Here is a 23,604-nt window from a genome sequence, read left to right on the forward strand (position 1 = left end):
TCAGGGTAAACATCAGGTTACTAAGCGCGGCCCTGCGCTTAGTAACCCGATGTTTACCCTGGTTACAAGTGAAGACATCGCTGAATCAGCATCACACACGGGTGATCTAGCGACAAAATAAAGTTCTGGCCTTCTAGCTCCGACCAGCGATGTCACAGCAGGATCCTGATCGCTGCTGCGTGTCAAACACAACAATATCGCTATCCAGGACGCTGCAACGTCACGGATCGCTATCGTTATCGTTCTAAAGTCGCTCAGTGTGAAGGTACCTTTAGTGCTGTCCTCAGTTCATTGTGAGATACCGCTGGAGCGCAACTCTGCTCTCTGGTGCAAACGGGTGAAGGATTAAAGACGTCTATGCAGCACTAGCTCTCTACTTACGGCACGTGCGCGGTATTGTTCAGTCACTGGGCGCACAGCACGTAAATCTCTGTCAATTACAGGACGCATTGCACTTTCCTCTCTTTGCTGCATGCTGCTCGTTCGTGCGAAGACTCAAGCGCTGACAACCTCTGGCACGCTATGTCTCCCTCTGATAGTCACCGAAACACTGCACGTGCTTCTCCCTTTCTTGTCTTAGTGGATGGTAGCGGGCAACGCTGGTCTGCATGGCGCTAATGCTCCCACGTGGAGAACTCCTCTCGGTGGCTGCTATTACGCCCAGCTGATGTCTGCTCCGTGCGCATGTCTCTGCATGGCTTGGCTCTGTACGGCTCTGCTCTGTGCAGCAGTCTCTCTCCTGTCTGCTGTAGTACGCCTGGCCCTATTCTCAGCTGTTGCCTCTCTGCAAGTGGTGGGGCCTGTCACAGTGCCGGAACTGACTGGAGGATCGTGGCGCAGCGCTCCTCTCTCTGCGCTCTGCTCTACACTCACGCTACCAGCCCCCTGCAGCGCACGCTTTTCTCCTTTTTCCTCTCTCCGCCCCCTGTCAGCAGGAAGCTCTCTCTCTCTCTCTCTAGCGCTTCCGCTCTGCTGCTGGGGAAAGTCCGCCTCCTTACAGCTTCCCCCAAGAAACAGAGGATGCAGCCCTCTCAGTTCCGGACCCAGCATGCAGGTACCCGCGGTCCGGTCTATCTCCTTACAACTGTACCAGCAGAATAGTGAGTGCACCTCTGGGGTATAATATAGGATGTAACTCAGGATCAGTACATAATAAGTAATGTAATGTATGTACACAGTGATTGTACCAGCAGAATAGTGAGTGCAGCTCTGGAGTATAATACAGGATGTAACCGGGGCTGGACTGGCCATCGGGCACTTCTGGCAAATGCCAGAAGGGCCGGTGCCAGTAGTGGGCTGCTGCACTGTACCTCCCCCTCCCCCTCCCGTGCCGCCGCCGCATTTAACTATACCGGCGTCTATGACGCCAGTATAGTTCAATGCAATGATGGAGGAGAGAGCGTCCGCTGACGCTCCCTCTCCCATCATTCCCCGCTCTGCCTCTGACACTGCGGGTGCACGATGACGTCATATCATTGCGCACCTGCTGTGTCCCGGGCAGACTGCGGCCGCTGAGACAGGAGACAGGAGCCAGGAGCAGCGCGGGCAAGAGGAAAGGTGAGGAGAGTGTTTTTTTTTTTTTTAACTGGACTGTGGGGCCATTATCGGGGGGGTTGGTGGGGGAGAGATGAGATGTGGGCTGTGCTGTATATACCCCTATGTGGGCTCTGGGCTGTGCTGTATATACCCCTATGTGGGCTCTGGGCTGTGCTGTATATACCCCTATGTGGGCTCTGGGCTGTGCTGTATATACCCCTATGTGGGCTCTGGGCTGTGCTGTATATACCTCTATGTGGGCTCTGGGCTGTGCTGTATATACCCCTATGTGGGCTCTGGGCTGTGCTGTATATACCCCTATGTGGGCTCTGGGCTGTGCTGTATATACCCCTATGTGGGCTCTGGGCTGTGCTGTATAAACCCCTATGTGGGCTCTGGGCTGTGCTGTATATACCCCTATGTGGGCTCTGGGCTGTGCTGTATATACCCCTATGTGGGCTCTGAGATGTGCTGTATATACCCCTATGTGGGCTCTGGGCTGTGCTGTATATACCCCTATGTGGGCTCTGAGATGTGCTGTATATACCCCTATGTGGGCTCTGGGTTGTGCTGTATATACCCCCATGTGGGCTCTGGGCTGTGCTGTATATACCCCTATGTGGGCTCTGAGATGTGCTGTATATACCCCTATGTGGGCTCTGGGCTGTGCTGTGTATACCCCTATGTGGGCTCTGGGCTGTGCTGTATATACCCCTATGTGGGCTCTGGGCTGTGCTGTATATACCCCTATGTGGGCTCTGGGCTGTGCTGTATATACCCCTACGTGGGCTCTGGGCTGTGCTGTATATACCCCTATGTGGGCTCTGGGCTGTGCTGTATATACCCCTATGTGGGCTCTAGGCTGTGCTGTATAAACCCCTATGTGGGCTCTGGGCTGTGCTGTATATACCCCAATGTGGGCTCTGGGCTGTGCTGTATATACCCCTACGTGGGCTCTGGGCTGTGCTGTATATACCCCTATGTGGGCTCTGGGCTGTGCTGTATATACCCCTATGTGGGCTCTGGGCTGTGCTCTATATACCCCTATGTGGGCTGTGCTCTATATACCCCTGTGTGGGCTGTGCTCTATATACCCCTGTGTGGGCTGTGCTCTATATACCCCTGTGTGGGCTGTGCTCTATATACCCCTGTGTGGGCTGTGCTCTATATACCCCTGTGTGGGCTGTACTCTATATACCCCTGTGTGGGCTGTGCTCTATATACTATGCAAGTTGTGCTATATACTATAGGGGGTATATTATATTCTATGGGGGAGGCCGTGTTATATACTATGTGGCTGTGTTATATACTATTGCAGGGGTATATTATATTCTGTAGGGGAGGCTGTGTTATATACTATGGGGGTATACTATATTCTATGGGGGAGGCTGTCTTATATACTATGGGGGGCTGCATTATATTCTATGGGGGGCTACACTATATATTATGGGGAGGTGGGCTGTATTATATTCTATGGGGGCTGTATTAGATTTTATGAGGGATGATTGCATCATAATCTGATGGGGCTGCATTTATTCTATGGGGGGTTACATTATACTCTGTAGGGTGGTGGCTGCATTATACCGTATGTGGGCTGCTTTATACTGTATTGAGGACTATGGGGAATATGTTATACTATATGAAGAACTATGGGGTGCATTATACTATGGGAAGTGAATTGTACTACATGGATGACTATGGTGGTGCACTATACTATGTGGAGCACTATGAGGAGTGTATTATGCTATATGGAGGACTGAGCAGTGTATTTTAATATATGGAGGACTATGAGGAGTGTATTATACTATATGGAGGACTGTAGTGCACATTATAATATATGGAGGACTATGGGGTGTATTTTACTAAACAAGTAAAATGCGGCATATTCAGATTGTTTTTGCCAGAACAAAAATCATTGTTCTCAGCAGCACATCGCCAGCGTAAACTGTAGATGTGCTGCTGGTAACATGATACTGTATGGTGATCTGTTAGTGATCATTCTGTCCCATCATTCTGTCTCAGACGGTGGAAAGAGGCCGGGAAACAAGCGTTGAACAACTTCAATATTGTCGATCAAACTCATTTAGCGGCCTGAACTCAGCGCTTGTAAATACAACCGAAATGCTTTTGTGTGATGTGCAATATGTTAGCATTTGTGGCCTCATTTTAAACTTTGCCTAGGCGTAGGGCCCCACTTTGCCTAAAACCGGCCCTGCCTACAAGTGTACAAAGATATTATATAGTCACCATGTGACAAGTGGGCCTGTGTAACTTCAAATGCCAGGGCTGAATTTTAGTCCCAGTCCGGCCCTGGATGTAACTCAGGATCTGTACAGTATAAGTAATGTATGTAGACAGTGACTGCACCAGCAGAATTGTGAGTGCAGCTCTGGAGTATAATACAGGAGGTAACTCAGGGTCAGTACAGGATAAGTAATGTAATGTATGTACACAGTGACTGCACCAGCAGAATAGTGAGTGCAGCTCTGGAGTATAATACAGGAGGTAACTCAGGGTCAGTACAGGATAAGTAATGTAATGTATGTACACAGTGACTGCACCAGCAGAATAGTGAGTGCAGCTCTGGAGTATAATGCAGGATGTAACTCAGGATCAGTACAGGATAAGTAATGTAATATATGTACACAGTGACTGCACCAGCAGAATAGTGAGTGCAGCTCTGGAGTATAATGCAGGATGTATCTCAGGTTCAGTACAGGATAAGTAATGTAATGTATGTACACAGTGACTGCACCAGCAGAATAGTGAATGCAGCTCTGGAGTATAATACAGGATGTAACTCAGGATCAGTACAGGATAAGTAATGTAATGTATGTACACAGTGACTGCACCAGCAGAATAGTGATGGCTGGACCATGATTGTAAATACACACCTGTGCTTTGTATCTCCCCCACCTCATTGTAGATTGTAAGCTCTCACGAGCAGGGGCGGCTTATTTTGCTTTAATTATTGTATTGTTAACGTTGTTACTTATGACTTTTGTGTTTGAAACTGTTAAACTGTAAAGCGCTGCGGAATATGTTGGCGCTATATAAATAAAGATTATTATTATTATTATTATTAATAGTGAGTGCAGCTCTGGAGTATAATATAGGATGTAACTCAGGATCAGTACAGGTTAAGTAATGTAAAGTATGTACACAGTGACTGCACCAGCAGAATAGTGAGTGCAGCTCTGGGGTATAATACAGGATGTAATTCAGGATCAGTACAAGATAAGTATTGTAATGTATGTACACAGTGATTGCAGTACAGAATAGTGAGTGCAGCTCTGGGGTTTAATACAGGATGTAATTCAGGATCAGTACAGGATAAGTAATGTAATGTATGTACACAGTGACTGCACCAGCAGAATAGTGAGTGCAGCTCTGAAGTATAATACAGGATGTCACTCAAGATCAGTACAGGTTAAGTAATGTAATGTATGTACACAGTGATTGCAGTAGCAGAATTGTGAGTGCAGCTCTGGAGTATAATGCAGGATGTAACTCACGATCAGTACAGGATCAGTAATGTAATGTATGTACACAGTGACTGCACCAGCAGAATAGTGAGTGCAGCTCTGGGGTATAATACAGGATGTAACTCACGATCAGTACAGGATAAGTAATGTAATGTATGTACACAGTGACTCCACCAGCAGAATAGTGAGTGCAGCTCTGGTGAAAAATAGAAGTTTTTTTTGTAGATGAATTGCTTATGTAACCTGTAATATAGCGAGCATCCACATGAAATCCTTGCTGTGCACACAATTGCCTCGTACACCAGTACAGAGTCTGGTCTGGTTATTGCAGGTTGTTACCACTGTGACCAGTGCTTGGTCATGTAATATAATAACTTATTGTGTGTATTGTTGTAGTACAGGCTGCACAGTAGGTACATAAATAGGTGACATATGTTGTCCCCAAGCATTCAGCAAGATCCCAATCTCTTCGCACAGGTGATTAGGGTCAGATCATTCTTCTAGAGTAAATATTTAACCCAAATTCCTGATTGCTAACTATACTAACAAGGAAGAGCCATTCCTGAGGATTAACAGGCACAAGTGAGCGCAGGAGCAGACGGAGCCACATGAGACCCCAGGAAACACCAGGTAGGAGTCAGACTGGATCATTTATAGTACTTTTGGGGGAAGGTTGGTCTATTCTACTCTACAGTATTGTCCCACGACTTGTTGAAAATTGTGTCCCGAATGAATGTCGTTGAAATAAACAATGTCTATTTAGCATTGGTGTCCTCCTATGTGCTTGAGGGACCTCTATGCCCCCTTGGGCACCAGGGCTAGGGATAACCTAATATGTTCCTGCTTTATTTAGGCCCACACAAAATTTTATCACAACTCCCTGAAATGAAAGTATTCTGGTGATTTGATGATAGTGCACTTCCGCTCTGCAGGTAAACATCTCAGGGGCTGGGCACCTATGGATGTTATTCTAACCCACCCGCATTTTATTTTGGTAGGGTACAGTCAGGTGCTGACAACCTGTCCTGAATCCTGACCTGAAGAAAAGTGTTCAGCTTCTGGATGTTGTAAACAATAATGTTTTTATTCACTGACAACATACAGAGGTTTTAGATTAAAAAAAGATCTTTTGGGGCTGATCCATTTGTATGTAAAATGTATAATGTGTTGCCTTCATTACACGTCGCAAACTATGACCGAATGGCCAGTGGTCAAGAGCTCCCTGATACCAAAACGGGCCTGTAAAATCAGCTACCGGGGTAACAAGTCCGTTCATGACAGTTCTTCCTCTGAAATCTTTCCCATCACCTGTGAGTGATATTATTGAGAAGAAGGAACTTCATGAGAACGTCGTCCCCCTGCTTTACACCCCCACTGCATTGTGCCTGAGTAAAGTTTTGGTGGAGGAGGATAATACTATGGGCTGTTTTTCTGGGGTCGGCCTCAGCCTCTTAGTTCAAGTGACAGGAAATTTTACTCCTTCAGCACAAGACATTGTGGACAATTGTAGCTTCAAGCTTTCTGGGAACAGTTTTAGGAAGGCCCTTTTCTGTTCCCCATGACAGTGCCCAGTCCATAAGCTCCATACAGACATGGTTGGGGCAGTTTGATGGAAGAACACGACCGGCCGCACAGACCCCCAACCTCAGTCCTATCCAACATCTCTGACATCGTGATTCTGGTCTCTCCCCAATATCAGAGTTTAACCTCACAAATTCTCTTCTGGATGAAGGGAGAAAAATTCCCACAGACGCCTCCAAAATCTTGTAGAAAATGTCTATGGATGTAGAATAGGACGTAAGAAAAATTCCTGTAGAGTAAAGAGGAGGGGGCACATACTTTTTTTTCCACATAGTGTATATTTACTGCTTTGCAAACCATTCCATTGGATTGCTGAAGTCTGTTTGCTTTTCCTATTGCAAATGTGACCAGTCTTGTTGCTGTGTTCTCTGGAGTTGCTGATGAGGAACCTCAACGTTCTTGGGAATCTTAGTTGGCTCATAAGAAGTCTCGTTCCTGATCATTGTGGGAACAAGCCGGACACTGATCAGCCTAATGCTTGATCAATGGCTTGTTCGAAGGACTTGTGAAGGCTGTAAAATGATCTCCTTATTTAAATAGATGTGCTATCAGCAATATACAAACTGAGTGGCGACTGAACAATGGTACTGACACAGTTTGCATCGGTTGCATGTAAAAGGGCCTTAAATATATTTCGCCTTGTTATACCACTGGTCAGCGCACACTGTAGGCAGAAATCTACCTTTGTACACCTGGCTTTAAGCATTGCATGGCACTTTTATTTTGGCATTGGTCTGTAATTTTTCAGTGGCCAATATATGGCACGGTTAGGCACCATCCTCTGTAGGACACCATTAAATCAGCACAGAATAGTTTGGATGTTACAGTTGCAGATTCACTTTAGGTCATGAGTTCTGGTCAGGAGACCTTCTAGCCAGGCTGGGTTATATGTCAAGTACAAAACCTATACCATAGATGTGTGAGTCCACCTGACATATACAGTAAAGGCCCTCATACACATTAGACTAATGTCAACCCTCCTTTTGTTTTCTAAGGCTAGGTTCACATTGCGTTAGGGTAATCCATTTAGCGCATTCGCTAGCGGATTGCGCCATCGCAATGTCCTGAAAGGGATCGCGTTTGGCGATCCCACTAGTGCAGATACTCGATCTGCGCTAGCGAGGAACGGACCTCGGATGCTGCTTGCAGCGTCCGAGGTCTGTCCGAAACTAACGGGACATCGTGTGCTAGCGATGCAGTAGAGATCCGTTAGCACATTGCAGTCAATGGGTGCGCTAACGGATCCGTTACATAGCATTAATTGCGACATGTAACGAAGTCCGCTAGCGGACACCCATTAACGCAATGTGAACCTAGCCTTAAGGTACCGTCACATTAAGCGACGCTGCAGCGATCTAGACAACGATCCCGATCGCTGCAGCGTCGCTGTGAGGTTGCTGGAGAGCTGTCACACAGACAGCTCTCCAGTGACCAACTATGCGAAGTCCCCTGGTAACCAGGGTAAACATTGGGTTATTAAGCACAGGGCTGCGCTTAGTAACCCAATGTTTACTCTGGTTACCAGCGTAAACGTAAAAAAAAAAAAAACAGTACATACTTATGGTACATTCCGGTGTCTGTCCTCTCCGGCGCTCTACTTCTCTGCACTAAGCACCGGCCGGAAAGCAGAGCACAGTGGTGACGTCACCGCTGTGCTTTCCGGCCGCTGTGCTTACACAGTGCAGAGAAGCAGAGCGCCGGAGAGGACAGACACCGGAATGTAAGTATGTACTGTTTGTTTTTTTTACATTTACGCTGGTAACCAGGGTAAACATCGGGTTACTAAGTGCGGCCCTGCGCTTAGTAACCCGATGTTTACCCTGGTTACCAGTGAAGACATCGTTGAATCGGCGTCACACACGCCGATTCAGCGATGTGTGCGGGAGTCCATCGTCGAAATAAAGTTCTGGACTTTCTGCGCCGACCAACGATGGCACAGCAGGATACTGATCGCTGCTGCCTGTCAAACTCAACGATATCGCTAGCCAGGACGCTGCAACGTCACGGATCGCTAGCGATATCGTTCAGTGTGAAGGTACCTTTAGAGATATGCTGCCACCAGAGAAGTCTGGCAGTGGGTTTCTCATAGAGAACACAGGAGCACTCGGTAGAGGTTGTGCTCCTATTTATTCAGATATCTACTGGCTGAACGATCTCATCACAGCTATATAAACTGTATGGGGGGGCTTAAGTCCTTGTGAAATATACTATAGTCCTCCCAACAAGCAAGGGCAGTGTGAATAGACCCTTTATGTTATATTTTATATGTTTATTATCTGTGGAAAAGTGAATTAAGCTGAGGCCTCACCAATATACACACAGCAAGCTGCCAGGTTTTCTCATTATAAAATAAGCCTTAATGATGGTTAGAAATTTTCTAAAGGTCTGCTATCACTAGCTGGCAAGTAGCACTGAACGACAGCTAATTAGCTAGCTGAATAAATAATTGTCACTGAATACGTAATTGCCTCTCAAGGTGCTCCCTGCACAAAAAATGACCTTCATTAAGTGCCTCTTATGGTACATGCCTCCCTCAAAACTCTCTTTTATAAAATATTGCCTTCACACTGTCCACCCTTATAAACTATAACCACCACTATTTTCCCGTATTTCCCCCATACTGTCTATTCATAGTCTCTTAATACTGTTCCCTCACACTGCACCCCATACTGTCACCTCACACATTTCCCCTCATGCTGACCATACACACATTTCTTCCATCATACTATCCCCTCACGCTTCCCCCTTACTGTCTCTTCACACATTTCTCCCTTTATACTGTCCCCTCACATATTTCTACCCCCATATTGTCCCATCAAACCACCCTCATACTACCTTCACACAGTCTTTCCCCATGCTGTCTCATCACACTTCCACCACTATACTGTTCCCTCATACTGTTCTCCTCCCTTACTAGCCTCTCATACTTTTGTTCCCCTGTACTGACCACCCACCCTATTCTCCCCATATTATCCAACACACTTCACCCGATACTGTCTCCTCACACATTTCTCCGTCATACTGCGTCCTCACAGTTTTCTTCCCTATACAATCTGCCAATTCTCCCCTATACTTTCCATCAAAACTCATCTGCATTTTTGACTGAATTGGAATGTTTATATTATTGTGAATCGTCCTCCTCAGTAGAAACATCAGCAGCTTGTTCAGATAACATGGCCCTGACCCCGGAAGTATCGGCATCCAGGGATTCAATTGTACTCATGCCTGAAAGATGTGTGTACAATTGAGTACACAAAGCCGGCATTTTTCAGGTTCTCTGAGCCGGCTGTCAGTTTAGCAACGGAATCGGAGGAAAGCCGAATTCCCCTCACGGGGATAGTAAAATGCGGCTACCTGGCAAATACCTTGAACCATTGCATTAGGTGGCTCAAGAGTGACCCCTTGCTGGCTGTGGCAAGGGCAAATCTCTTACCTGCCTTCCCCTAGATATATTCCTGGTTTGTAAATGGGATGCACAATACATAAGACTTTTCTAACAATTTGGGTGACACTTTACTGGATTGTCCACTTTTCGAAACTCCTGGAAGCTCTTAAGGCCCCTATACAAAATAGACTAATGCCGACAGAACAGCCCAATATTGTGAGGTAATGTGTATTGCCTTCCAGCAATTGATTTCAGTTTCACAGAGATAAGCCTTCACCAAGAGCGCTTGGCCAAACAAATGCTCTTGTGCATGGGGGGGTCGGCCAAAATACAGTAGCTATCAGTGATATGATCATACTGCCAAAAGGCATTTAAAGTGTATGGACAATTGTATTGAGGTCTCCACAGTTTATCAAAAGCCATCTTTAACGTTATGCAGCACAGCAAACATCATTATTTTTCAACTTCTACAAATCAGTAAAATACTAGGCAAAAAGATGGAAAAATTGTGCAATACCTTTCTTCCAGCAGTCAATTATCTAGAAAGTCTGATAATCCAGAATCCTTGGCTTCATAGTTTCACTAGACCAGAAGTAACTGACTTGGCAGAGAAGAAATTCTTCTCATTATTCACCTTTTGCAATGAGCTCATAAACTGTTGACTGTTCATGGGGGTTTAATGTCTCCCCCCAAGTGGCATATATTAGAGGGATAGAGTATTATAGACCATAATTTCTATGCCCAATCTTTTATCTTTTATGCTTAAGGAAAATTACTGTAGTTACCAGCACCAGAAGAATCTGGCAGGTGTTTTCCATTTCTTCTACTGGGAAAGTGTGAATGTTTGGCCAGGACAAGTGTGTGTGGTGAGTTTTTGGGAAGGTTGTGCGGAATAGATGTGGAATGAGAGAGCAGTGGAGTAATTTTGGACCGGGTCTCAAAAAATCCAACTTAGCACACTTTACAGTCCACCAGCACCTGGCACATCCTTTAGACATTGGCTGGCTCAGCACACTTTAACACAGCTTCTGCATGCAAGAATGACTGAATGAATGATGGTTCGATCGCTCGTTCGACCGGTAGCTATTTCACCCAAATCTCACCATGTTCTCTATGAAAAAGTCTTTACTAGACTACTTTGTAGGCAGTGGAGGCAGCTTACATCTTAGAAAATAAAAAGAATCGGCATTCCAAACTCGGACATTACAGATTTTTATCTCGCACGACAATCATTTTTCAGGCACTCAACTTCAGAAACCGTAGAAGCAATTGTAACCTTAGAAACGATTTATTAGTAGCACAAGAAACGTTTCAGTCCCTTGGGACTTTCATCAGTCACTACAATAAAAAAAGGGGGGAATAACACAAAAGAAGTACATCCTGTACAAAAATAACTAAAGTATATACAAAAGAGATACACATAAACAGACAAGGTTTACATGAAGTTTAGGGCAAAAAATATACATCGTTTGTAAATATATGAGAGAGGAAGTGGTGGCAAATAGCCAGGCTAACTGTCACTAAGATGAAAAAACATGACTGAGCCAGTGGACAGGACCAAGAGAATATAGGTGGAACCGAAGGACGTGCACATCGTGCCTATGGAGGCCAACTAGGCCAGTGGTATGGAGAGAGATATAGCTATCCATGGTATAACATAGCCAGGTAGGGTGTAAATACGATGAAGTATCAAGAGATTCAGGAGACCCCTGCCAAATGCAAAATACATCGTCGATATATCTTTTCCAAAGAATAACATGATCCTGAAAGAGGGAATTCTTATAGATAACGTTTTCTTCAAAATCTATCATATAGGCATTGGCGTACGGAGGCGCTGCGTGAGATTGAGTCGTCACTTCCGGTCAGGAGTCCCCGCCCCCTGGTCCCGGGCGCCTGCTTTTGGCGCTATTTAACTCGGCGTTCCCCACCACTACTCAGACTTGCGGTGGACGCCGTGTCTCGAGGTGGTTTCTCTTCCCCTCCTCATCCAGCATCTTAAGGTAATCCTTCTGCAGCGGTAACTTCTCCTGTCGGTATACCTCTCTCCCTGGTCCATAATTTTGACCCTTTTCCTTGCTCTCTTCCGTAGTTGCGGGTGCTTTACCCGGCAGGTGGACATTTTCCACCGTATCCTATGTGCTTTCCAGGTACCAATATTTATCACATTTTCTCCCGCACCTACTTTGTTCTCACTTTGTTTTCACATTGCTATTACAACCTCTTCTGTATCTCCTTTACAGCTCACTTCTAGATACTCCTTTTATACTAGGGCGTTCCACATATGTGAGTATCTATAGGGTATTCCCTTGCGTCTCTACACCCCCTTTTTGCTCTGACTCATATGCCTTTGCTCCCTTCTCATTTAGGCGCCATATTTATCCATATCTCATTCAGCTATATTGAATTAGCCTCTCTGGCCTTCATAGGCATGGTATGTGTGTCTGTTTTTTTTTTTCTATTTTTTCTCCCCCCCTTTTTTCTCCCCTTTGTCTCTCCCCCTTTTTCTTCCTTGTTTCCCCCTTGGTCTACCAGTTCTGCTCTACCCATCTTACCTTTTCTGGTTACCCACTTAGTCACGCTCGTTCATCGTATTTACACCCTACCTGGCTATGTTATACCATGGATAGCTATATCTCGCTCCATACCACTGGCCTAGTTGGCCTCCATAGGCACGATGTGCACGTCCTTCGGTTCCACCTATATTCTCTTGGTCCCGTCCACTGGCTCAGTCATGTTTTTTCATCTTAGTGACAGTTAGCCTGGCTATTTGCCACCACTTCCTCTCTCATATATTTACAAACGATGTATATTTTTTGACCTAAACTTCATGTAAACCTTGTCTGTTTATGTGTATCTCTTTTGTATATACTTTAGTTATTTTTGTACAGGATGTACTTCTTTTGTGTTATTCCCCCCTTTTTTATTGTAGTGACTGATGAAAGTCCCAAGGGACTGAAACGTTTCTTGTGCTACTAATAAATCGTTTCTAAGGTTACAATTGCTTCTACGGTTTCTGAAGTTGAGTGCTAGACTTTTACATTACATATATTGACGGTTTGGGAACCTAAGTCTTAGCACCAGTTTGTGAGCTGTGCACATGGTGTTTTCTCTTCAATCATTTTTCCGGGACCCCCATACACATTAGACTGTAAGCTGGACCTGTAGAAATTGGCGACTTTACCAGATGTATGGGGGGCTTTAGGCTACACAGCTTTTCCATATACAAAAAGGAAGTCCAGGGGTAAAATTCTCATTCTTTTAACCAGGAATTAGATCTTTTTGGTGGAGGAGTTTGTTACTTAGCCACTGTATTATTAAAGATGTTTATATAGTGCCATCATATTCCACAGCACTTTATAGACTTCATCATTACTGTCTCTATTGGGGCTCATAATCTAAATTCCTTATTCCTTATTAGTTAAAAAAAGGATTGGAAATGAAATTTCTACTATCTCATCCTTATCTCGCCTGACACATCAGTTTGAGTTTGTCCGACTTCTAGCTAATTTGGAATGGAGGTCTATAGGCATAACAAGGTACTGTTCTGTAATTTTTTTGTGCCAGCATATGGCACTAACATATAGGACCCCGTGAATAATGCTGCTAATTTATTTAATTATATGGTCTTCTTACTTGTCAATTTACGTCTATTTATAGTCCAAGTTCACTACAATCTTGCAGTCTAAACAGACGGGTGAAATGATATTTTGGTTCTGCACAAAAGTTCATAGGCAGCCTATTTTGTACTCAACTCTCTATTACAAATCACTCAGTGTGCATCGTTAAGAGCGGTCTGCCTGTATAAACAGGTTAATAATGGGATATTTACTGATCGGTAATCTTTTAATGCCGCAGAATCGGGTATGGTAAATCCAAGTACCGGTATGCCCATTTATTTCCGAACGTGCACAACCAGATTCTAATAAAAAGAGAGCTGTCTCGTTTGTGGAGTAGACCTCTTGGGTGATGACAAGTAGGATCCCATTGTTGAAGATCCAATTTCCTTTTATATCCATTTCACTTTCACAACATTTTTTTCTTTGTTTACTTCTAAAGTGGCAAAAGAAAGGTTGTGTTCACTCCAACAAACAAGTTTTACAATATGGGGCGGACTCAGGAGAGCAGTACAAATATTTGCTTTGTTTCCTTCAATGCCTTGTAACTGGATTCCCTCTTGAAAACACGTTGGTTGACTTTTTTGGCTGTAAGGTTGTCAAAAGTTATGTTTCCGGTCCCGTGGCCTGCTACTGCTGCTGTACGAGTCACAGGGAGAAGATAAAAACATTTTGATTACCGGTAAATTCTTACAACAGAAAGAACCTAAAATATGGCTTAGAGGAGGAATATGTCCTTCATGGCAGAAACCTGGGCCTCATACTCTGGACTACAAGGTGGGTGACTTCAAGCTTCAAAGGCAAAGTCATCGAGACAAAGGGCAGCCTAGACTGGATACACTATAACAAATCCACTGTTGTGAGAACTATGGGGGTCTATGCAGGTTCTCAACCTAGAAAGTTTCTCTTCAATGATAGAAAATCTTGAAATTGGTGCAAAAGTTTGTTAAAAAGTTTCAGAACTTTTCATGTTCATGAGATTTAGGCAGATAGGGGGTCAAAGTCAGAGCTGCTCACTAAAGTTGACTCTTAGGGAATAAAAGAGGTTATCTACTTTTTTGAGAATTTTTTTCTACTTAAATGAATATATTATTGGGGTTTACAATAATTTTTGCAGTTGAATTTTATTCTAAATTTTGCACCGTTTGCATTCTTTGACCTCTGTGTTGCACTGTCGATTGTCGGCAGAATTAGTTCACTGAGTATCTGTTGGTGAGCACGTTCTGATGGGAGAGTTTTCACAGAGTTGTCTCAGCTGATTTATGACCACAGCAAAGCTGAATGTTCTGGATAACATAGAGCCTTGTAAAAGCCAACAGTTTTATTGAAAAATTACTTTTAGATCCAATTACATGCTTTTAAGTAAAAAAAAAATTGCACCCCAAAGGTGGACAATCCCTCTAATTGTTATTAGTTTGGCTATACCCTTCAACTAGTAATGGATATTTTATTTTTTATTGTACAACATTACTCTTGGGTAAATTTTGTAAAATTTTGGAAAATCACATTCGGAGTATGTTCACAGAGAGCATTTTGATGTGGACTGTTGAGCGCTAATCTTTGAATAAGCTTCTAAGCTTAAGGCTGGATTTACACTGGCCCTTCTCAGACTGTATGTGACACTGCAGAGTTCGAATTAAGATACTCGCGAACAATCAGATCATCGTGGTCATTACCAATGTGTGCGTATTTGGTGAAAATTTGGCACCAAATTCTTTACTTTTTTTGCAACAGATTTACGGTAGCCAAATGTGCAAAGTGTGAACCTATCCTTACAACTCAGGGTCTGTACAGAACTGGTCATTACCTGCATGAACCATGATGATAAGCTATGTTACTAAAATCGATTTATACTTTTATTGTGGGCAATCTGCTCTGTCGGAACTTGTGAACGCAGAATATTTCTCACAATTTTTTATTAGGGGGTTGTGTCGTGGGAAATATCTATTTATGAAGCGCTCTTTTTATCTCTATGTCCGTCCCAAAGAAAAAATATCTATCCTGAACGTCTTCATTGTGAAACTGATACCGGCTTCATGTTTCTGCCAAATGATGGAATCACTTTATTCCGAGGTTGCAGCACAGGAAAAGTTCAGGCAGATAATTTTTCGCCTCTTTTTCATCTACGTGGCTCCTGATATTTCCATTCCGTTGGAGATCATCCAGGCCGGATAGTGTGGGCGCTGTTTGATAATATTTAGGTTATCGCTACCGTACATGAAAGGCTGCGCAGATTGTCCAGACTTGATTTGGTCTGACCACAAAAATCAAATGTCTTGTAATCGAGTCTCCGATAACATTTTGAGTTGCTGAATTTTTTATTAATTTTCTGTGGTGACAACATTTAATGCAGGGGGAGATCCTTACTTTCAGGACCGGATAGACTATATCTTTGCAAAACTGATATTTATTGGCGCAAATATATATGTGCCCCATACATATTAAGTCCACTAGACCACCAAATGAGTGTGGAGGCTCCCAACTCTCCCCGAATATCACTGGATGGAAGTGATAGAACGGGAAGTATAACTTGAAATGCCCGATCCTTTTATTCTCCATTATTATTCTTCTTTCCCCACTGAAAACACATGAACCCACAATCGATACCTAAAGATCTAGAATATTTGATAATCACTATTCGGTGCCGGATGAACAAATCTTTTTTAAATTAATTGAATTTGTTAAAAATTTACGAAAATTTGAGGATCTGAGGTTTTTTTAGATTAGATTTGAACGAATCCAGGAAAATGACGGCCAGTCTATTGCTCATTTGCTGGATTCATATGGACAAGGTAAAAGAATGATATGTCACACTCACCTGTGTCTACCGCAGCAGCTACTCGATGGCCGTCCGCTCGCTCTCATTGGAGCTTCCAGCTCTGACTATAAAATGACACACGTTATGATGTCATAACGTGCGTCACCCATCACCCAACTTGGTCACATGGGATATCATGACTAGTGATGAGCGAATATACTCGTTACTCGAGATTTCTCGAGCATGCTCGGGGGTCCTCCGAGTATTTTTTAGTGCTCGGAGATTTAGTTTTTCTTGCCGCAGCTCAATGACTTAAATCTGTTAACCAGCATAAGTACATGTGGGGGTTGCCTGGTTGCTAGGGAATCCCCACATCTACTTATGCTGGCTAACAGATGTAAATCATTCAGCTGCGGAAAGAAAAATGAAATCTCCAAGCGCTAAAAAATACTCGGAGGACCCCCGAGCGTGCTCGAGAAATCTCGAGTAACGAGTATATTCACTCATCACTAATCATGATGTAATAACAAGCATGTTATGTACATCTTCTATGCACAGACGGCTTTAGGGGCAGGCAAACTAGGCTATTATTTAAATGGTCAGAAGTCCAGACCAGAAGGAATAACATCTTTCTCTTTTCCACCGTCAATTCTAATAATTTTAAGTGAGAGTTGTGCCAATGTGGGAGAATTATTTAGACATTATATGGTGGTTCTATTAACACATTATACAGAAGTTTAATTCAGGCATTAGACAGCAGCAATGTATGAGTGCTATGAGGTCAGTATAAGATAATATACAGCTCTGGCAAAAATTAAGAGACCACTGCAAAATGTTCAGTTTTTCTGATTTTTCTCTTTTTAAGTATATTTTTGAGTAATATGTAAATTTTTCTTTTATTCTATAAACTACTGACAACATATGTTCGAATTTCCAAGCACTAAATTTTGTATTTTTTTTTTTTCAGAAAATGAGAAATCGTCAAAATAACAAAAAAATGCAGTGCTTGCAGACCTCAAATAATACTAGGAAAACAAGTTCATAATCATTTAGAAACAACAATACTAATGTTTTAACTCAGGAAGAGTTCAGAAATCAATATTTTGTGGAATAACCATGATTTTTAGTCACAGCTTTTTTTCGTCTTGGCATGCTTTCCACCAGTCTTTCACACTGCTTTTGAGTGACCTTATGCCACTCCTGGTACAAAAATTTAAGCAGTTCTGCTTTGCTTGATGGCTTGTGACTATCCATCTTCCTTTTGATTACTTTCCAGAGGTTTTCAATGGGTTTCAGGTCTGGAGATTGGGCTGGCCATGACAGGGATTTGATGTGGTGGTCCTTCATCCACATATTGATTGACTTAGCTGTGTGGCATGGCACATTGTCCTACTGGAAAAACCAGTATTCTCTAGCCTTCTGATCGTGCACTCCGCCTCCTGGCTTCAGGTGTTTTAATTACAGCAGGTCCAATACCCCTCCACAGAGAGAGAGAATTTTAGTCTAAGAAGAGGTTTCACATGTACCCATTCAGATGGAGACGTTTATTCTCAGCGAGGTAGGTCAAGCGTAGGACCTGGTATAAGAGAGATGCCGTAAAGAGGCTACCAGGTACACATAAAATTGGCCATTTTTATGCGCTAAAAGCTCTCATTTTTCATATTTCAAGTGCAGTAATGCAGTTCAAATTTCGTGTTTTCAAGTTTGCATGTTTTAGCGCTGCAGTGTGCTGCCTTATTTACTTAACTATATACGAGTTGGCGACTCTGGGTTCAGCACCTGTTCACACTTAGTCTATGTTTGGATGTGCAGGTCAGGTTTTTTAAATGTATTCTCTAGCCTTCTGATCGTGCACTCCGCCTCCTAGCTTCAGGTGTTTTAATTACAGCAGGTCCAATACCCCTCCACAGAGAGAGACAATTTTAGTCTAGGAAGAGGTTTCACATGTACCCATTCAGATGGAGACGTTTATTCTCAGCGAGGTAGGTCAAGCGTAGGACCTGGTATAAGAGAGATGCCGTAAAGAGGCTACCAGGTACACATAAAATTGGCCATTTTTATGCGCTAAAAGCTCTCATTTTTCATATTTCTAGTGTAGTAATGCAGTTCAAATTTCATGTTTTCAAGTTTGCATGTTTTAGCGCTGCAGTGTGCTGCCTTATTTACTTAACTATATACGAGTTGGCGACTCTGGGTTCAGCACCTGTTCACACTTAGTCTATGTTTGGATGTGCAGGTCAGGTTTTTGAAATGCTACTGGAAAAACCAGTCCTCAGAGTTGGGGAACATTGTCTGAGCAGAAGGAATCAACTGTTTTTCCAGGATAGCCTTGTATGCGTCTTGTTTTATACGTCCTTTGCAAAAATTAACCTGCCCAATTCCAGCCTTGCTGAAGCATCCCCAGATCATCACTGATTCTCCACCAAATTTCACAGTGGGTGCAAGACATTGTGGCTTGTATGCCTCTCCAGGTCTTCGTCTAACCATTAGATGACCAGATGTTGGGCAAAGCTGAAAATTAGACTCATCAGAGAACATTACTTTACTCCAGTCCTCTATGGTCCAATCCTTATGGTCATTGGCAAACTTCAGCCTGGCTCTCCTTTGCTTCTCATTGATGAAAGGCTTTTTTCTACCTTGACTTGAGTTCTGCCTCTAGGAGCCTGTTACGAAATGTTCTTGCCGTGCACTTCAGCCCAGCTGCCATTTGCCATTCCTTTTGTAGGTCACTTGATGTCCCGGTTTCTGAGTGACATTTGAATAAGATGACAGTCATCCCGGTCAATGGAGAGTAATTTTCGCCTTCTGCCATTCTGTAGCTTTGTTGTCCTCAATGTCTGCTGCTTTACCTTGTTGTAATGGACTTCCGTCTTAGAAATTTAAGGATGGAGGCAACATGATGCTCACTATGTCCCTCTGCTAGTAAAGCCAGAATTGAACCCTTCTTTTCCTCACTCAAGACTTTTCTTTTCAGCTCCTTTGGCATGGTTAAAAGTTATTTTTTTATTCCTATTACTTTTGGCATATTACAAGCACTTGCTTTACCATCCAGCTTGTCCTATTGCAAGGTGATTGTGAACGCCACAGCAGTGTTTTTTATACTTTCCTTTGTTAAATAAGAATTGGTTCAGGTGATCACCTAATCAGAAGCACATTAAGTAGAATGAGGTGTACTCTGGTTGGAATTCAACTGACACTAGAATGGAATGACTTTCAGACATATAGAGAAGCTGATTTTTTTTTAAAACTGTGCAGTGGTCTCATAATTTTTGCCAGAGCTGTACTACGGATACCATTAGGTGGCATTAATATGGAAAATGACAAACACTGCTTAAAGGGGTTATCCATCCCCCCCTAATGAAGCTTGTTTAAAAACAAACAAAATGTGCTTTACTCACCATTCCCTGGTCTTGCACTGAATTCGCTGCTTTTAGTGTCTGTTATTCTCTGTAGCACTTATGCCATGTTGACAGCGCTGTTGCCAATCAGTTGGCTCTGAAAGACCTGAGTCGCTAAGCTCAATGATTGTCACCAACAGCAACAGCAAAGTTTCTGCCTTGGAACTGGGGATGATGAGTAGAGAATAGGGCTTTTAAAAACAACCTGCAGCTGGAAAAACCTGGAATATCCCTTTAATTGGACATTTTCAGTACCGTTACATCAGTGTAATCGCTCTGCATATGGGTGACCTTGGATCTGTTACTTTCTTGTGTTTTTTGTCTTCTTAGTCTAAATTTTACAATGATTTTATGAGTAAATTTATGGCAAGTTTACACGTGTCACACGCCATGTACAGGAGAATACAGAGGCAGAATGGGAAGGTCAGTAATATGGCGGTATTGTGCTGGGTAATGGGTAATGATTTACTATATGACATGACTCTTTGTAGCTATCTGTTATCATCTCTACCAGTAAGTAGTAAAAGAAGAAGAAAGCAGTGGCAAAATGAATAAATAAATAAATCCAATGGGCAAAAAAATATATACAAAAAAAATATATATACAGTTAGGGCCAGAAATATTTGGACAGTGACACAAGTTTTGTTATTTTAGCTGTTTACAAAAACATGTTCAGAAATACAATTATATATATATAATATGGGCTGAAAGTGCACACTCCCAGCTGCAATATGACAGTTTCCACATCCAAATCGGAGAAAGGGTTTAGGAATCATAGCTCTGTAATGCATAGCGTCCTCTTTTTCAAGGGACCAAAAGTAATTGGACAATGGACTCTAAGGGCTGCAATTAACTCTGAAGGCGTCTCCCTCATTAACCTGTAATCAATGAAGTAGTTAAAAGGTCAGGGGTGGATTCCAGGTGTGTGGTTTTGCATTTGGAAGCTGTTGCTGTGAGCAGACAACATGCGGTCAAAGGAACTCTCAATTGAGGTGAAGCAGAACATCCTGAGGCTGAAAAAAAAGAAAAAATCCATCAGAGAGATAGCAGACATGCTTGGAGTAGCAAAATCAACAGTTAGGTACATTCTGAGAAAAAAGGAATTGACTGGTGAGCTTGGGAACTCAAAAAGGCTTGGGCGTCCACGGATGACAACAGTGGTGGATGATCGCCGCATACTTAATTTGGTGAAGAAGAACCCGTTCACAACATCAACTGAAGTCCAGAACACTCTCAGTGAAGTAGGTGTATCTGTCTCTAAGTCAACAGTAAAGAGAAGACTCCATGACAGTAAATACAAAGGGTTCACATCTAGATGCAAACCATTCATCAATACCAAAAATAGACAGGCCAGAGTTAAATTTGCAGAAAAACACCTCAAGAAGTCAGCTCAGTTCTGGAAAAGTATTCTATGGACAGATGAGACAAAGATCAACCTGTACCAGAATGATGGGAAGAAAAAAGTTTGGAGAAGAAAGGGAACGGCACATGATCCAAGGCACACCACATCCTCTGTAAAACATGGTGGAGGCAACGTGATGGCATGGGCATGCATGGCTTTCAATGGCACTGGGTCACTTGTGTTTATTGATGACATAAGAGCAGACAAGAGTAGCCAGATGAATTCTGAAGTGTACCGGGATATACTTTCAGCCCAGATTCAGCCAAATGCTGCAAAGTTGATTGGACGGCGCTTCATAGTACAGATGGACAATGACCCCAAGCATACAGCCAAAGCTACCCAGGAGTTCATGAGTGCCAAAAAGTGGAACATTCTGCAATGGCCAAGTCAATCTCCAGATCTAAACCCAATTGAGCATGCATTTCACTTGCTCAAATCCAGACTTAAGACGGAAAGACCCACAAACAAGCAAGACCTGAAGGCTGCGGCTGTAAAGGCCTGGCAAAGCATTAAGAAGGAGGAAACCCAGCGTTTGGTGATGTCCATGGGTTCCAGACTTAAGGCAGTGATTGCCTCCAAAGGATTTGCAACAAAATATTGAAAATAAAAATATTTTGTTTGGGTTATGTTTATTTGTCCAATTACTTTTGACCTCCTAAAATGTGGAGTGTTTGTAAAGAAATGTGTACAATTCCTACATTTTCTATCAGATATTTTTGTTCAACCCTTCAAATTAAACGTTTCAATCTGCACTTGAATTCTGTTGTAGAGGTTTCATTTCAAATCCAATGTGGTGGCATGCAGAGCCCAACTCGCGAAAATTGTGTCACTGTCCAAATATTTCTGGCCCTAACTGTATATATCATTAACATAAAAATAATAATACGGGTAATGTGTTCGTGCCCAAGTGAAAAATAGAGTGCATGAAAAGAAAAAGCCACTGCTAAATCAATGAATGGCAGACCTTTCGGTTATTGAGTACAAAGGAGAACCCTATGCATGGAGATCAATACATATGTAAATGTGGATATAATACCAATACGTGAAGACCAAGGTAAAAAATGAAACCAAACGGTTATAGTACAAAAGAATATACCTTTATTGAAGAATATATATAAAAATATATGTGTAATGGACAATAAACAACAATAACAGTAGTGTGCCTGTAACTGGAGGACAATTTATACAAAAAAGATTATGCAAAATAGCAAAGATTAAAACGGATGCAAAAAGGAGATGAGGTATGTATAAAGGGGGTTAAAAGGCCAAATACCATATATAAGCTGGAAGTAACGGCACTCTGCAATAATAATATGGGGAAAAAAATAAAAACAACTATACGTGAAGAAAAAATATATATAAATATAATATGTAAAAAAATAATAATAATAATAAATAATAATAAAAAATAGTAATGATGATAATGTGTGTATATATATATATATATACAAATCTATATATCTGTATAACTCGTGCTGCACTGCAAAAAGATAAAAAACTATATATAAAAAATATATGCAAATATGTGTGTCAATAAAAGCAGAGGGTGAATGTAAACTATGTGGATATAACAAAAAAGTGTGATTAAAACAAGCCGAAATGTGTGCCAATTATATAAAAAAAGAGATCAAAAACTGGTATGGCTGTAAAGTGAATGTGTAAGCGTGTGAAAAAAAATATATAATTATATGTATTTTTATAGAGTGCACGGTCAATTATATAACATCAAATTAATTAAAGTAAAGTGCAATGTGCATATACGCTGGACCAATGGCATGTATGGGTATGCAACAGCGTAAAAATATAGAGGGCACCAAAACTTATATCACCCGAATAGGTAGCAAAGTGCATTGTGCATATACAATGGGTCAATGGCCCATATAAATGGCAACGCCAAAGCCAGAGACCAAAAGGGGGAAGTGCAGAGTACCCTAAACAAACAGCAAGTTACCTCCTCCAGAAGCTGTCCGATCCTCCAGGTACAGCGCACCCCGACGCGCATTTCGGACTGTGTCCTTCATCAGTCCTGTGCCCTTTGCAGAGAACCACCCCCAAAACAATGTTTCCACCTCCATGCTTGACAATGGGGATGGTATTCTTTGGGTCATAGGCAGCATTTCTCTTCCTCCAAACACAGCAAGTTGAGTTAATGCCTAAGATCTCAATTTTTGTCTCATCTGACCAAAGAACCTTCTCCCAATCACTCACAGAATCATCCAGGTTTTCATTGGCAAACTTCAGGTGGGCCTGCACATGTGCCTCCTTGAGCAGGGGCACCTTGCGGGCACTGCAGGATTTTAAACCTTTATGGTGCAATGTTTTAGCAATGGTTTTGTTGGTGACTGTGATCCCATTTGCCTTCAGATCATTATCAAGTTCCCCCTATGTAGTTTAAGCCTGATCTCTCACCTTCCTCATGATCAAGGATATCCCACGAGGAGGGAT

The 23,604-nt window shown here is 42.6% G+C and overlaps 1 protein-coding gene across 3 annotated transcripts in view; it reads left to right on the plus strand.

Annotated features, from left to right (window-relative positions):
- Window positions 1-5,516: 5,516 nt before the first annotated feature.
- KCNJ16 (potassium inwardly rectifying channel subfamily J member 16) overlaps window positions 5,517-23,604 on the plus strand; it is a 64,086-nt gene continuing 45,998 nt past the window's right edge. The window contains exon 1 of one of the 3 annotated variants that reach the window (XM_069750706.1): window positions 5,517-5,651. The gene's annotated coding sequence lies outside the window, so the exon portion shown is untranslated. Of the gene's footprint in view, window positions 5,652-14,194; window positions 14,379-23,604 lie in introns of those variants that run through there. The other 2 variants (XM_069750711.1, XM_069750705.1) reach the window with 2 other exon arrangements.

The sequence above is a fragment of the Ranitomeya imitator genome, chromosome 2 (genome assembly GCF_032444005.1).
Source record: "Ranitomeya imitator isolate aRanImi1 chromosome 2, aRanImi1.pri, whole genome shotgun sequence".
NCBI lineage: Eukaryota > Metazoa > Chordata > Amphibia > Anura > Dendrobatidae > Ranitomeya > Ranitomeya imitator.